The sequence below is a fragment of the Ranitomeya imitator genome, chromosome 4 (assembly GCF_032444005.1).
Source record: "Ranitomeya imitator isolate aRanImi1 chromosome 4, aRanImi1.pri, whole genome shotgun sequence".
Classification (NCBI taxonomy): Eukaryota; Metazoa; Chordata; class Amphibia; order Anura; family Dendrobatidae; genus Ranitomeya; species Ranitomeya imitator.
In genome coordinates this window covers 273,740,805-273,757,948 of record NC_091285.1, presented here as the reverse complement: position 1 = coordinate 273,757,948, position 17,144 = coordinate 273,740,805, and positions in this window count along the sequence as shown.

Genomic DNA, 17,144 nt, shown 5'->3' with positions numbered 1-17,144 from the left:
GCTATACACTACGTGGGCTGTTATATGCTACATGGGCTGTGTTATATACTACGTAGCTGTGCTATATGCTACGTGGCTGTGCTATATTCTATGTGGCTGTGCTACATGCTACGTGGCTGTGCTGTATGCTACGTGGCTGTGCTATATGCTACGTGGCTGTGCTATATTCTATGTGGCTGTGCTATATACCACGTGGGTTGTTATATGCTACGTGGCTGTGATATGTGCCACGTGGCTCTGCTATATGCTACGTGGCTGTGATATATTCTATGTGGCTGTGCTATATACCTCGTGGGCTGTTATATGCTACGTGGCTGTGATATATGCCACTTGGCTCTGCTATATGCTATGTGGCTGTGCTATATACTGCATGGCTCTGCTATATACTACGTGGCTGTGTTACATACTACGTAGCTGTGCTATATACTACGTGGGCTGTTATATGCTACGTGGCTGTGCTATATGCTATGTGGTTGTTTTATATTCTACGTGGCTGTGCTATATACTACTCGGGCTGTTATATGCTACGTGGCTGTGCTATATTCTACCTGTGCTATATGCTGTGCTATATGCTATGTGGCTGTGTTATATACTACGTGGCTGTGCTATATACTACGTGGCTGTGTTATATACTACGCAGCTGTGCTATATACTACGTGGGCTGTTATATGCTACGTGGCTCTGCTATATGCTACGTGGCTGTGCTATATACTACTCGGGCTGTTATATGCTACATGGGCTGTGTTATATACTACGTGGGCTGTTATATGCTACGTGGCTGTGCTATATGCTGTGTGGTTGTGTTATATTCTACGTGGATGTGCTATATACTACGTGGCTGTGTAATATACTACATGGCTGTGCTATTTACTACGTGACCAGTTATATGCTATGTGGCTGTGCTATATGCTATGTGGCTGTGTTATATACTAGATGGCTGTGCTATATACTACGTGGCTGTGTTATATACTACGTGGCTGTGCTATATACTACGTGGGCTGTTATATGCTACGTGGCTGTGATATATTCTACGTGGCTCTGCTATATGCTACGTGGCTGTGCTATATACTACTCGGGCTGTTATATGCTACATGAGCTGTGTTATATACTACGTGGCTATATACCACATTGCTGTGTTGTATACTACCACATGGGCTGTTATATGCTACGTGGCTGTGCTATATTCTACCTGTGCTATATGCTGTGCTATATGCTATGTGGCTGGGTTATATACTACGTGGCTGTGCTATATACTACGTGGCTGTGTTATATACTACGTGGCTGTGCTATATACTACGTGGGCTGTTATATGCTACGTGGCTCTGCTATATGGTACGTGGCTGTGCTATATACTACTCGGCTGTTATATGCTACATGGGCTGTGTTATATACTACGTGGCTGTGCTATATGCTATGTGGCTGTGCTATATACTGTGTGGCTCTGCTATATACCACGTGGCTGTGGTATATACTACGTGGGCTGTTATATGCTACGTGGCTGTGCTATATTCTACCTGGCTGAGCTATATACTATGTGGGCTGTTATATGCTACATGGGCTGTGTTATGTACTACGTGGCTGTGCTATATGCTACGTGGCTGTGCTATATTCTATGTGTCTGTGCTATATACTATGTGGCTGTGTTATATACTACGTGACTGTGCTATATACTACGTGGGCTGTTATATGCTACATGGGCTGTGTTATATACTACGTTGCTGTGCTGTATTCTATGTGGCTGTGCTATATACTATGTGGGCTGTTATATGCTACATGGGCTGTGTTATAAACTACGTGGCTGTGCTATATGCTACGTGGCTGTACTATATTCTACGTGGCTGTGCTATATACTATGTGGCTGTGTTATATACTACGTGACTTTGCTATACACTACGTGGGCTGTTATATGCTACATGGGCTGTGTTATATACTACGTAGCTGTGCTATATGCTACGTGGCTGTGCTATATTCTATGTGGCTGTGCTACATGCTACGTGGCTGTGCTGTATGCTACGTGGCTGTGCTATATGCTACGTGGCTGTGCTATATTCTATGTGGCTGTGCTATATACCACGTGGGTTGTTATATGCTACGTGGCTGTGATATGTGCCACGTGGCTCTGCTATATGCTACGTGGCTGTGATATATTCTATGTGGCTGTGCTATATACCTCGTGGGCTGTTATATGCTACGTGGCTGTGATATATGCCACTTGGCTCTGCTATATGCTATGTGGCTGTGCTATATACTGCATGGCTCTGCTATATACTACGTGGCTGTGTTACATACTACGTAGCTGTGCTATATACTACGTGGGCTGTTATATGCTACGTGGCTGTGCTATATGCTATGTGGTTGTTTTATATTCTACGTGGCTGTGCTATATACTACTCGGGCTGTTATATGCTACGTGGCTGTGCTATATTCTACCTGTGCTATATGCTGTGCTATATGCTATGTGGCTGTGTTATATACTACGTGGCTGTGCTATATACTACGTGGCTGTGTTATATACTACGCAGCTGTGCTATATACTACGTGGGCTGTTATATGCTACGTGGCTCTGCTATATGCTACGTGGCTGTGCTATATACTACTCGGGCTGTTATATGCTACATGGGCTGTGTTATATACTACGTGGCTGTGCTATATGCTACGTGGCTGTGCTATATACTGCTTGGCTCTGCTATATACTACGTGGCTGTGTTACATACTACGTGGCTGTGCTATATACTACTCGGGCTGTTATATGCTACGTGGCTGTGCTATATTCTACCTGTGCTATATTCTGTGCTATATGCTATGTGGCTGTGTTATATACTACGTGGCTGTGCTGTATACTACGTGGCTGTGTTATATACTACGTGGCTGTGCTATATACTATGTGGGCTGTTATATGCTACGTGGCTCTGCTATATGCTACGTGGCTGTGTTATATACTACTCGGCTGTTATATGCTACATGGGCTGTGTTATATACTACGTGGCTGTGCTATATGCTACGTGGCTGTGCTATATACTGCGTGGCTCTGATATATACCACGTGGCTGTGCTATATACTACGTGGGCTGTTATATGCTACGTGGCTGTGCTATATTCTACCTGGCTGTGCTATATACTATGTGGGCTGTTATATGCTACATGGGCTGTGCTATATGCTACGTGGCTGTGCTATATTCTACGTGGCTGTGCTATATACTATGTGGCTGTATTATATACTACGTGACTGTGCTTTATACTACGTGGGCTGTTATATGCTACATGGGCTGTGTTATATACTACGTGGCTGTGCTATATGCTACGTGGCTGTGCTATATTCTATGTGGCTGTGCTATATGCTACGTGGCTGTGCTATATGCTACGTGGCTGTGCTATATTCTATGTGGCTGTGATATATACCACGTGGGCTGTTATATGCTACGTGGCTGTGATATATGCCACGTGGCTCTGCTATATGCTACGTGGCTGTGCTATATTCTTTGTGGCTGTGCTATATACCTAGTGGGCTGTTATATGCTACGTGGCTGTGATATATGCCACTTGGCTCTGCTATATGCTACGTGGCTGTGCTATATACTACTCGGGCTGTTATATGCTACATGGGCTGTGTTATATACTACGTGGCTGTGCTATATGCTACGTGGCTCTGCTATATACTGCATGGCTCTGCTATATACTATGTGGCTGTGTTACATACTACGTAGCTGTGCTATATACTACGTGGGCTGTTATATGCTACGTGGCTGTGCTATATGCTATGTGGTTGTTTTATATTCTACGTGGCTGTGCTATATACTACTCGGGCTGTTATATGCTACGTGGCTGTGCTATATTCTACCTGTGCTATATGCTGTGCTATATGCTATGTGGCTGTGTTATATACTACGTGGCTGTGCTATATACTACGTGGCTGTGTTATATACTACGCGGCTGTGCTATATACTATGTGGCTGTGATATATGCCACGTGGCTCTGCTATATGCTACGTAGCTGTGCTATATTCTATGTGGCTGTGCTATATACCACGTGGGCTGTTATATGCTACGTGGCTATGATATATGCCACATGGGCTGTTATATGCTACGTGGCTGTGCTATATGCTATCTGGTTGTTTTATATTCTACGTGGCTGTGCTATATACTACTCGGGCTGTTATATGCTACGTGGCTGTGCTATATTCTACCTGTGCTATATGCTGTGCTATATGCTATGTGGCTGTGTTATATACTACGTGGCTGTGCTATATACTATGTGGCTATGTTATATACTACGCGGCTGTGCTATATACTACGTGGGCTGTTATATGCTACGTGGCTCTGCTATATGCTACGTGGCTGTGCTATATACTACTCGGCTGTTATATGCTACATGGGCTGTGTTATATACTACGTGGCTGTGCTATATGCTACGTGGCTGTGCTATATACTACTCGGCTGTTATATGCTACATGGGCTGAGTTATATACTACGTGGCTGTGCTATATGCTATGTGGCTGTGTTATATACTACGTGGCTGTGCTATATACTAAGTGGCTGTGTTATATACTACGCGGCTGTGCTATATACTACGTGGGCTGTTATATGCTACGTGGCTCTGCTATATGCTACGTGGCTGTGCTATATACTACTCGGCTGTTATATGCTGCATGGGCTGTGTTATATACTACGTGGCTGTGCTATATGCTACGTGGCTGTGCTATATACTACTCGGCTGTTATATGCTACATGGGCTGTGTTATATACTACGTGGCTGTGCTATATGCTATGTGGTTGTGCTATATACTGCGTGGCTCTGCTATATACCACGTGGCTGTGGAATATACTACGTGGGCTGTTATATGCTACGTGGCTGTGCTATATTCTATCTGGCTGTGCTATATACTATGTGGGCTGTTATTTGCTACATGGGCTGTGTTATATACTACGTGGCTGTGCTATATTCTATGTGGCTGTGCTATATAATATGTGGGCTGTTATATGCTACATGGGCTGTGTTATAAACTACGTGGCTGTGCTATATGCTACGTGGCTGTACTATATTCTACGTGGCTGTGCTATATACTATGTGGCTGTGTTATATACTACGTGACTGTGCTATATACTACGTGGGCTGGTATATGCTACATGGGCTGTGTTATATACTACGTGGCTGTGCTATATGCTACGTGGCTGTGCTATATAATATGTGGGCTGTTATATGCTACATGGGCTGTGTTATAAACTACGTGGCTGTGCTATATGCTACGTGGCTGTACTATATTCTACGTGGCTGTGCTATATACTATGTGGCTGTGTTATATAATACGTGACTGTGCTATATACTACGTGGGCTGTTATATGCTACATGGGCTGTGTTATATACTACGTGGCTGTGCTATATTCTATGTGGCTGTGCTATATAATATGTGGGCTGTTATATGCTACATGGGCTGTGTTATAAACTACGTGGCTGTGCTATATTCTACGTGGCTGTGCTATATACTATGTGGCTGTGTTATATACTACGTGACTGTGCTATATACTACGTGGGCTGGTATATGCTACATGGGCTGTGTTATATACTACGTGGCTGTGCTATATGCTACGTGGCTGTGCTATATTCTATGTGGCTGTGCTACATGCTACGTGGCTGTGCTATATGCTACGTGGCTGTGCTATATTCTATGTGGCTGTGCTATATACGACGTGGGCTGTTATATGCTACGTGGCTGTGATATTTGCCACGTGGCTCTGCTATATGCTACGTGGCTGTGCTATATTCTATGTGGCTGTGCTATATACCTCGTGGGCTGTTATATGCTACGTGGCTGTGATATATGCCACTTGGCTCTGCTATATGCTACGTGGCTGTGCTATATACTACTCGGGCTGTTATATGCTACATGGGCTGTGTTATATACTACGTGGCTGTGCTATATGCTACGTGGCTGTGCTATATACTGCATGGCTCTGCTATATACTACGTGGCTGTGTTACATACTACGTAGCTGTGCTATATACTAAGTGGGCTGTTATATGCTACGTGGCTGTGCTATATGCTATCTGGTTGTTTTATATTCTACGTAGCTGTGCTATATACTACTCGGGCTGTTATATACTACATGGCTGTGCTATATTCTACCTGTGCTATTTGCTGTGCTATATGCTATGTGGCTGTGTTATATACTACGTGGCTGTGCTATATACTACGTGGCTGTGTTATATACTACGCGGCAGTGCTATATACAATGTGGGCTGTTATATGCTACGTGGCTCTGCTATATGCTACGTGGCTGTGCTATATACTACTCGGCTGTTATATGCTACATGGGCTGTGTTATATACTACGTGGCTGTGCTATATGCTACGTGGCTGTGCTATATACTGCGTGGCTCTGCTATATTCCACGTGGCTGTGCAATATACTACGTGGGCTGTTATATGCTACGTGGCTGTGCTATATTCTACCTGGCTGTGCTATATACTATGTGGGCTGTTATATGCTACATGGGCTGTGCTATATTCTATGTGGCTGTGCTATATTCTACGTGGCTGTGCTATATACTATGTGGCTGTGTTATATACTACGTGACTGTGCTTTATACTACGTGGGCTGTTATATGCTACATGGGCTGTGTTATATACTACGTGGCTGTGCTATATGCTACGTGACTGTGCTATATTCTATGTGGCTGTGCTATATGCTACGTGGTTGTGCTATATGCTATGTGGCTGTGCTATATTCTACCTGGCTGTACTATATACTATGTGGGCTGTTATATGCTACATGGGCTGTGTTATATACTACGTGGCTGTGCTATATGCTACGTGGCTGTGCTATATTCTACGTGGCTGTGCTATATACTATGTGGCTCTGTTATATACTACGTGACTGTGCTTTATACTACGTGGGCTGTTATATGCTACATGGGCTGTGCTATATACTATGTGGCTGTGCTATATGCTACGTGGCTGTGCTATATTCTATGTGGCTGTGCTATATGCTACGTGGCTGTGCTATATTCTTTGTGGCTGTGCTATATGCTATGTGGCTGTGCTATATGCTATGTGGCTGTGCTATATTCTATGTGGCTGTGCTATATACCTCTTGGGCTGTTATATGCTACGTGGCTGTGATATATGCCATGTGGCTCTGCTATATGCTACGTGGCTGTGCTATATACTACTCGGGCTGTTATATGCTACATGGGCTGTGTTATATACTACGTGGCTGTGCTATATGCTACGTGGCTGTGCTGTATACTGCATGGCTCTGCTATATACTACGTGGCTGTGTTACATACTACGTAGCTGTGCTTTATACTACGTGGGCTGTTATATGCTACGTGGCTGTGCTATATGCTGTGTGGTTGTGTTATATTCTACGTGGATGTGCTATATACTACGTGGCTGTGTAATATACTACATGGCTGTGCTATATACTACGTGACCAGTTATATGCTATGTGGCTGTGCTATATGCTATGTGGCTGTGTTATATACTAGATGGCTGTGCTATATACTACGTGGCTGTGTTATATACTACGTGGCTGTGCTATATACTACGTGGGCTGTTATATGCTACGTGGCTGTGATATATTCTACTTGGCTCTGCTATATGCTACGTGGCTGTGCTATATACTACTCGGGCTGTTATATGCTACATGGGCTGTGTTATATACTGCGTGGCTATATACCACGTTGCTGTGTTATATACTACCACGTGGGCTGTTATATGCTACGTGGCTGTGCTATATTCTACCTGTGCTATATGCTGTGCTATATGCTATGTGGCTGGGTTATATACTACGTGGCTGTGCTATACACTACGTGGCTGTGTTATATACTACGTGGCTGTGCAATATACTATGTGGGCTGTTATATGCTACGTGGCTCTGCTATATGCTACGTGGCTGTGCTATATACCTCTCGGCTGTTATATGCTACATGAGCTGTGTTATATACTACGTGGCTGTGCTATATGCTACGTGGCTGTGCTATATTCTACGTGGCTGTGCTATATACTATGTGGCTATGTTATATACTACGTGACTGTGCTATATACTATGTGGGCTGTTATATGCTACATGGGCTGTGTTATATACTACGTGGCTGTGCTATATGCTACGTGGCTGTGCTATATTCTATGTAGCTGTGCTATATACTATGTGGGCTGTTATATGCTACATGGGCTGTGTTATATACTACGTGGCTGTGCTATATGCTACGTGGCTGTACTATATTCTACGTGACTGTGCTATATACTATGTGGCTGTCTTATATACTACATGACTGTGCTATATACTACGTGGGCTATATGCTGTGCTATATGCTATGTGGCTGGGTTATATACTACGTGGCTGTGCTATATACTACGTGGCTGTGTTATATACTACGTGGCTGTGCTATATACTACGTGGGCTGTTATATGCTACGTGGCTCTGCTATATGCTACGTGGCTGTGCTATATACTACTCGGCTGTTATATGCTACATGGGCTGTGTTATATACTACGTGGCTGTGCTATATGCTATGTGGCTGTGCTATATTCTACCTGGCTGTGCTATATACTATGTGGGCTGTTATATGCTACATGGGCTGTGTTATATACTACGTGGCTGTGCTATATACTATGTGGCTATGTTATATACTACGTGACTGTGCTATATACTATGTGGGCTGTTATATGCTACATGGGCTGTGTTATATACTACGTGGCTGTGCTATATGCTACGTGGCTGTGCTATATTCTATGTAGCTGTGCTATATACTATGTGGGCTGTTATATGCTACATGGGCTGTGTTATATACTACGTGGCTGTGCTATATGCTACGTGGCTGTACTATATTCTACGTGACTGTGCTATATACTATGTGGCTGTCTTATATACTACATGACTGTGCTATATACTACGTGGGCTATATGCTGTGCTATATGCTATGTGGCTGGGTTATATACTACGTGGCTGTGCTATATACTACGTGGCTGTGTTATATACTACGTGGCTGTGCTATATACTACGTGGGCTGTTATATGCTACGTGGCTCTGCTATATGCTACGTGGCTGTGCTATATACTACTCGGCTGTTATATGCTACATGGGCTGTGTTATATACTACGTGGCTGTGCTATATGCTATGTGGCTGTGCTATATTCTACCTGGCTGTGCTATATACTATGTGGGCTGTTATATGCTACATGGGCTGTGTTATATACTACGTGGCTGTGCTATATGCTACGTGGCTGTACTATATTCTACGTGACTGTGCTATATACTATGTGGCTGTGTTATATACTACGTGACTGTGCTATATACTACGTGGGCTATATGCTGTGCTATATGCTATGTGGCTGGGTTATATACTACGTGGCTGTGCTATATACTACGTGGCTGTGTTATATACTACGTGGCTGTGCTATATACTACGTGGGCTGTTATATGCTACGTGTCTCTGCTATATGCTACTTGGCTGTGCTATATACTACTTGGCTGTTATATGCTACATGGGCTGTGTTATATACTACGTGGCTGTGCTATATGCTATGTGGCTGTGCTATATACTGCGTGGCTCTGCTATATACCACGTGGCTGTGGTATATACTACGTGGGCTGTTATATGCTACGTGTCTGTGCTATATTCTACCTGGCTGTGCTATATACTATGTGGGCTGTTATATGCTACATGGGCTGTTATATACTACGTGGCTGTGCTATATGCTACGTGGCTGTGCTATATTCTACGTGGCTGTGCTATATACTATGTGGCTGCGTTATATACTACGTGACTGTGCTATATACTATGTGGGCTGTTATATGCTACATGGGCTGTGTTATATACTACGTGGCTGTGCTATATGCTACGTGGCTGTTCTATATTCTATGTAGCTGTGCTATACACTATGTGGGCTGTTATATGCTACATGGGCTGTGTTATATACTACGTGGCTGTGCTATATGCTACGTGGCTGTACTATATTCTACGTGACTGTGCTATATACTATGTGGCTGTGTTATATACTACGTGACTGTGCTATATACTATGTGGCTGTGTTATATACTACGTGGCTGTACTATATGCTACGTGGCTGTGCTATATTCTATGTGGCTGTGCTACATGCTACGTGGCTGTGCTCTATGCTACGTGGCTGTGCTATATGCTACGTGGCTGTGCTATATTCTATGTGGCTGTGCTATATACCACGTGGGCTGTTATATGCTACGTGGCTGTGATATATGCTACGTGGCTCTGCTATATGATACGTGGCTGTGCTATATACTACTCGGGCTGTTATATGGTACATGGGCTGTGTTATATACTACGTGGCTATATACCACATTGCTGTGTTATATACTACCACGTGGGCTGTTATATGCTACGTGGCTGTGCTATATTCTACCTGTGCTATATGCTGTGCTATATGCTATGTGGCTGGGTTATATACTACGTGGCTGTGCTATATACTACGTGGCTGTGTTATATACTACGTGGCTGTGCTATATACTACGTGGGCTGTTATATGCTATGTGGCTCTGCTTTATGCTACGTGGCTGTGCTATATACTACTCGGCTGTTATATGCTACATGGGCTGTGTTATATACTACGTGGCTGTGCTATATGCTATGTGGCTGTGCTATATACTGCGTGGGCTGTTATATGCTACGTGGCTGTGATATATGCTACGTGGCTTTGCTATATGCTACGTGGCTGTGCTATATACTACTCGGGCTGTTATATGCTACATGGGCTGTGTTATATACTACGTGGCTATATACCACATTGCTGTGTTATATACTACCACGTGGGCTGTTATATGCTACGTGGCTGTGCTATATTATACCTGTGCTATATGCTGTGCTATATGCTATGTGGCTGGGTTATATACTACGTGGCTGTGCTATATACTACGTGGCTGTGTTATATACTACGTGGCTGTGCTATATACTACGTGGGCTGTTATATGCTACGTTGCTCTGCTATATGCTACGTGGCTGTGCTATATACTACTCGGCTGTTTTATGCTACATGGGCTGTGTTATATACTACGTGGCTGTGCTATATGCTATGTGGCTGTGCTATATACTGCGTGGCTCTGCTATATACCACGTGGCTGTGGTATATACTACGTGGGCTGTTATATGCTACGTGGCTGTGCTATATACTATGTGGGCTGTGATATGCTATATGGGCTGTGTTATATACTATGTGGCTGTGCTATATGCTACGTGGCTGTGCTATATTCTACGTGGCTGTGCTATATACTATGTGGCTGTGTTATATACTACGTGACTGTGCTATATACTACGTGGGCTGTTATATGCTACATGGGCTGTTATATGCTACGTGGCTGTGCTATGTGCTATGTGGTTGTGTTATATTCTATGTGGCTGTGCTGTATACTACTCGGGCTGTTATATGCTACATGGGCTGTGTTATATACTACGTGGCTGTGCTATATGCTACATGGCTGTGCTATATACTGCATGGCTTTGCTATATACTATGTGGCTGTGTTACATACTACATGGCTGTGCTATATTCTATGTGGCTGTGCTATTTGCTACGTGGCTGTGCTATATGCTACGTGGCTGTGCTATATTCTATGTGGCTGTGCTATACAACACATGGGCTGTTATATGCTAAGTGGCTGTGATATATGCCACGTGGCTCGGCTATATGCTACGTGGCTGTGCTATATACTACTCGGGCTGTTATATGCTACATGGGCTGTGTTATATACTACGTGGCTGTGCTATATGCTACGTGGCTGTGCTATATACTGCATGGCTTTGCTATATACTATGTGGCTGTGTTACATACTACGTAGCTGTGCTATATACTACGTGGGCTGTTATATGCTACGTGGCTGTGCTATATGCTATGTGGTTGTGTAATATTCTACGTGGCTGTGCTATATACTACTCGGGCTGTTATATGCTACATGGGCTGTGTTATATAATACGTGGCTGTGCTATATGCTACGTGTCTGTGCTATATACTATGTGGCTGTGTTATATACTACGTGACTGTGCTATATATTACGTGGCTGTGCTATATGCTACGTGGCTGTGTTATATACAAGATGGCTGTGCTATATACTACGTGGCTGTGTTATATATTACGTGGCTGTGCTATATAGTACGTGGGCTGTTATATGCTACGTGGCTGTGATATATGCTACGTGGCTCTGCTATATGCTACGTGGCTGTGCTATATATTACTCGGGCTGTTATATGCTATATGGGCTGTGTTATATACTACGTGGCTATATACCACGTTGCTGTGTTATATACTAGCACGTGGGCTGTTATATGCTACGTGGCTGTGCTATATTCTACCTGTGCTATATGCTGTGCTATATGCTATGTGGCTGGGTTATATACTACCTGGCTGTGCTATATACTACGTGGCTGTGTTATATACTACGTGGCTGTGCTATATACTACGTGGGCTGTTATATGCTACGTGGCTCTGCTATATGCTACGTGGCTGTGCTATATACTACTCGGCTGTTATATGCTACATGGGCTGTGTTATATACTACGTGGCTGTGCTATATGCTATGTGGCTGTGCTATATACTGCGTGGCTCTGCTATATACCACATGGCTGTGGTATATACTACGTGGGCTGTTATATGCTACGTGGCTGTGCTATATTCTACCTGGCTGTGCTATATACTATGTGGGCTGTTATATGCTACATGGGCTGTATTATATACTATGTGGCTGTGCTATATGCTACGTGGCTGTGCTATATTCTACGTGGCTGTGCTATATACTATGTGGCTGTGTTATTTACTACGTGACTGTGCTATATACTACGTGGGCTGTTACATGCTACATGGGCTGTGTTATATACTACGTGGCTGTGCTATATGCTACGTGGCTGTGCTATATTCTATGTGGCTGTGCTATATACTATGTGGGCTGTTATATGCTACATGGGCTGTGTTATATACTAAGTGGCTGTGCTATATGCTACGTGGCTGTGCTATACTCTACGTGGCTGTGCTATATACTATGTGGCTGTGTTATATACTACGTGACTGTGCTATATACTACGTGGGCTGTTATATGCTACATGGGCTGTGTTATGTACTACGTGGCTGTGCTATATGCTACGTGGCTGTGCTATATTCTATGTGGCTGTGCTATATATCACGTGGGCTGTTATATGCTACGTGGCTGTGATATATGCCACGTGGCTCTGCTATATGCTACGTGGCTGTGCTATATACCATGTGGGCTGTTATATGCTACATGGCTGTGATATATGCCACATGGCTCTGCTATATGCTACGTGGCTGTGCTATATAATACTCGGGCTGTTATATGCTACATGGGCTGTGTTATATACTACGTGGCTGTGCTATATGCTACGTGGCTGTGCTATATACTGCATGCTACGTGGCTGTGCTATATGCTATGTGGTTGTGTAATATTCTACGTGGCTGTGCTATATACTACTCGTGCTGTTATATGCTACATGGGCTGTGTTATATAATACGTGGCTGTGCTATATGCTACGTGGCTGTGCTATATACTACGTGGCTGTGTTATATACTACGTGACTGTGCTATATACTACGTGGCTGTGCTATATGCTACGTGGCTGTGTTATATACAAGATGGCTGTGCTATATACTACGTGGCTGTGTTTTATACTACGTGGCTGTGCTATATACTACGTGGGCTGTTGTATGCTACGTGGCAGTGCTATATGCTATGTGGCTGTGCTATATACTACGTGGCTGTGCTATATGCTACGTGGCTGTGTTATATACTAGATGGCTGTGCTATATACTACGTGGCTGTGTTATATATTACGTGGCTGTGCTATATAATACGTGGGCTGTTATATGCTACGTGACTGTGATATATGCTACGTGGCTCTGCTATATGCTACGTGGCTGTGCTATATACTACTCGGCTGTTATATGCTACATGGGCTGTGTTATATACTACGTGGCTGTGCTATATGCTATGTGGCTGTGCTATATACTGCGTGGCTCTGCTATATACCACGTGGCTGTGGTATATACTACGTGGGCTGTTATATGCTACGTGGCTGTGCTATATTCTACCTGGCTGTGCTATATACTATGTGGGCTGTTATATGCAACATGGGCTGTGTTATATACTACGTGGCTGTGCTATATGCTACGTGGCTGTGCTATATTCTACGTGGCTGTGCTATATACTATGTGGCTGTGTTATTTACTACGTGACTGTGCTATATACTACGTGGGCTGTTATATGCTACACTATATTGTGGCCCGATTCTAATGCATCGGGTATTCTAGAATATGCATGTCCCCGTAGTATATGGACAATGATGATTCCAGAATTCGCAGCAGACTGTGCCCGTCGCTGATTGGTCGAGGCAACCTTTATGACATCATCGTCGCCATGGCAACCATTATGACATCTACGTCGATACTGTGCCCATCGCTGAATCAGAAACGTGGGATTTCTACGTCCTTTATGACATCATCGTCGCTGTGCCCGTTGCTGATTGGTCAAGGCCTGGCGGCCTCGACCAATCAGAGACGCGGGATTTCTACGTTGATGCTGTGCCGGTCTCTGATTGGTCGAGGCCTAGCGGCCTTGACCAATCAGAGATGCGGGATTTCCAGGACAGACAGACAGACAGACAGACGGAAAAACACTTAGGCAATTATATATATAGATGGGATGTGTTATATACTACGTGGCTGTGCTATATGCTACGTGGCTGTGCTATATTCTACGTGGCTGTGCTATATACTATGTGGCTGTGTTATATACTACGTGACTGTGCTATATACTACGTAGGCTGTTATATGCTACATGGGCTGTGTTATATACTACGTGGCTGTGCTATATGCTACGTGGCTGTGCTATATTCTATGTGGCTGTGCTATATATCACGTGGGCTGTTATAAGCTACGTGGCTGTGATATATGCCACGTGGCTCTGCCATATGCTACGTGGCTGTGCTATATACCACGTGGGCTGTTATATGCTACATGGCTGTGATATATGCCACGTGGCTCTGCTATATGCTACGTGGCTGTGCTATATACTACTCGGGCTGTTATATGCTACATGGGCTGTGTTATATACTACGTGGCTGTGCTATATGCTACGTGGCTGTGCTATATACTGCATGGCTCTGCTATATACTATGTGGCTGTGTTACATACTACGTAGCTGTGCTATATACTACATGGGCTGTTATATGCTACGTGGCTGTGCTATATGCTATGTGGCTGTGCAATATACTACGTGGCTGTGTTATATACTACGTGACTGCTATATACTACGTGGGCTCTTATATGCTACATGGGCTGTGTTATATACTACGTGGCTGTGCTATATGCTACGTGGCTGTGTAATATTCTATGTGGCTGTGCTATATGCTACGTGGCTGTGCTATATGCTACATGTCTGTGCTATATGCTACGTGGCTGTGCTATATGCTCCGTGGCTGTGCTATATGCTACGTGGCTGTGCTATATGCTATGTGGCTGTGTTATATACTAGATGGCTGTGCTATATACTACGTGGCTGTGTTATATACTACGTGGCTCTGCTATATACTACGAGGGCTGTTATATGCTACGTGGCTGTGATATATGCTACGTGGCTGTGCTATATACTACTCGGGCTGTTATATGCTACATGGGCTGTGTTATATACTACGTGGCTATATACCACGTTGCTGTATTATATACTACCACGTGGGCTGTTATATGCTACGTGGCTGTGCTATATTCTACCTGTGCTATATTCTTTGCTATGTGCTCTGTGGCTGGGTTATATACTACGTGGCTGTGCTATATACTACGTGGCTGTGTTATATACTACGTAGCTGTGCTATATACTACGTGGGCTGTTATATGCTACGTGGCTCTGCTATATGCTACATGGCTGTGCTATATACTACTCGGCTGTTATATGCTACGTGGCTGTGCTATATTCTATGTGGCTGTGCTATATGCTAGGCGGCTGTGCTATATTCTACGTGGCTGTGCTATATACTATGTGGCTGTGTTATATACTACGTGACTGTGCTATATACTACGTAGGCTGTTATATGCTACATGGGCTGTGTTATATACTACGTGGCTGTGCTATATGCTACGTGGCTGTGCTATATTCTATGTGGCTGTGCTATATATCACGTGGGCTGTTATATGCTACGTGGCTGTGATATATGCCACGTGGCTCTGCTATATGCTACGTGGCTGTGCTATATACCACGTGGGCTGTTATATGCTACATGGCTGTGATATATGCCACGTGGCTCTGCTATATGCTACGTGGCTGTGCTATATACTACTCGGGCTGTTATATGCTACATGGGCTGTGTTATATACTACGTGGCTGTGCTATATGCTCCGTGGCTGTGTAATATTCTACGTGGCTGTGCTATATGCTACGTGGCTGTGCTATATGCTACGTGGCTGTGCTATATGCTACGTGGCTGTGCTATATGCTATGTGGCTGTGTTATATACTAGATGGCTGTGCTATATACTACGTGGCTGTGTTATATACTACGTGGCTCTGCTATATACTACGAGGGCTGTTATATGCTACGTGGCTGTGATATATGCTACGTGGCTCTGCTATATGCTACGTGGCTGTGCTATATACTACTCGGGCTGTTATATGCTACATGGGCTGTGTTATATACTACGTGGCTATATACCACGTTGCTGTATTATATACTACCACGTGGGCTGTTATATGCTACGTGGCTGTGCTATATTCTACCTGTGCTATATTCTTTGCTATGTGCTCTGTGGCTGGGTTATATACTACGTGGCTGTGCTATATACTACGTGGCTGTGTTATATGCTACGTGGCTGTGCTATATACTACGTGGGCTGGTATATGCTACGTGGCTCTGCTATATGCTACATGGCTGTGCTATATACTACTCGGCTGTTATATGCTACGTGGCTGTGCTATATGCTATGTGGCTGTGCTATATGCTACGTGGCTGTGCTATATTCTACGTGGCTGTGCTATATACTTTGTGGCTGTGTTATATACTACGTGACTGTGCTATATACTACGTGGGCTGTTATATGCTACATGGGCTGTGTTATATACTACGTGGCTGTGCTATTTGCTACGTGGCTGTGCTATATTCTATGTGGCTGTGCTATATATCACGTGG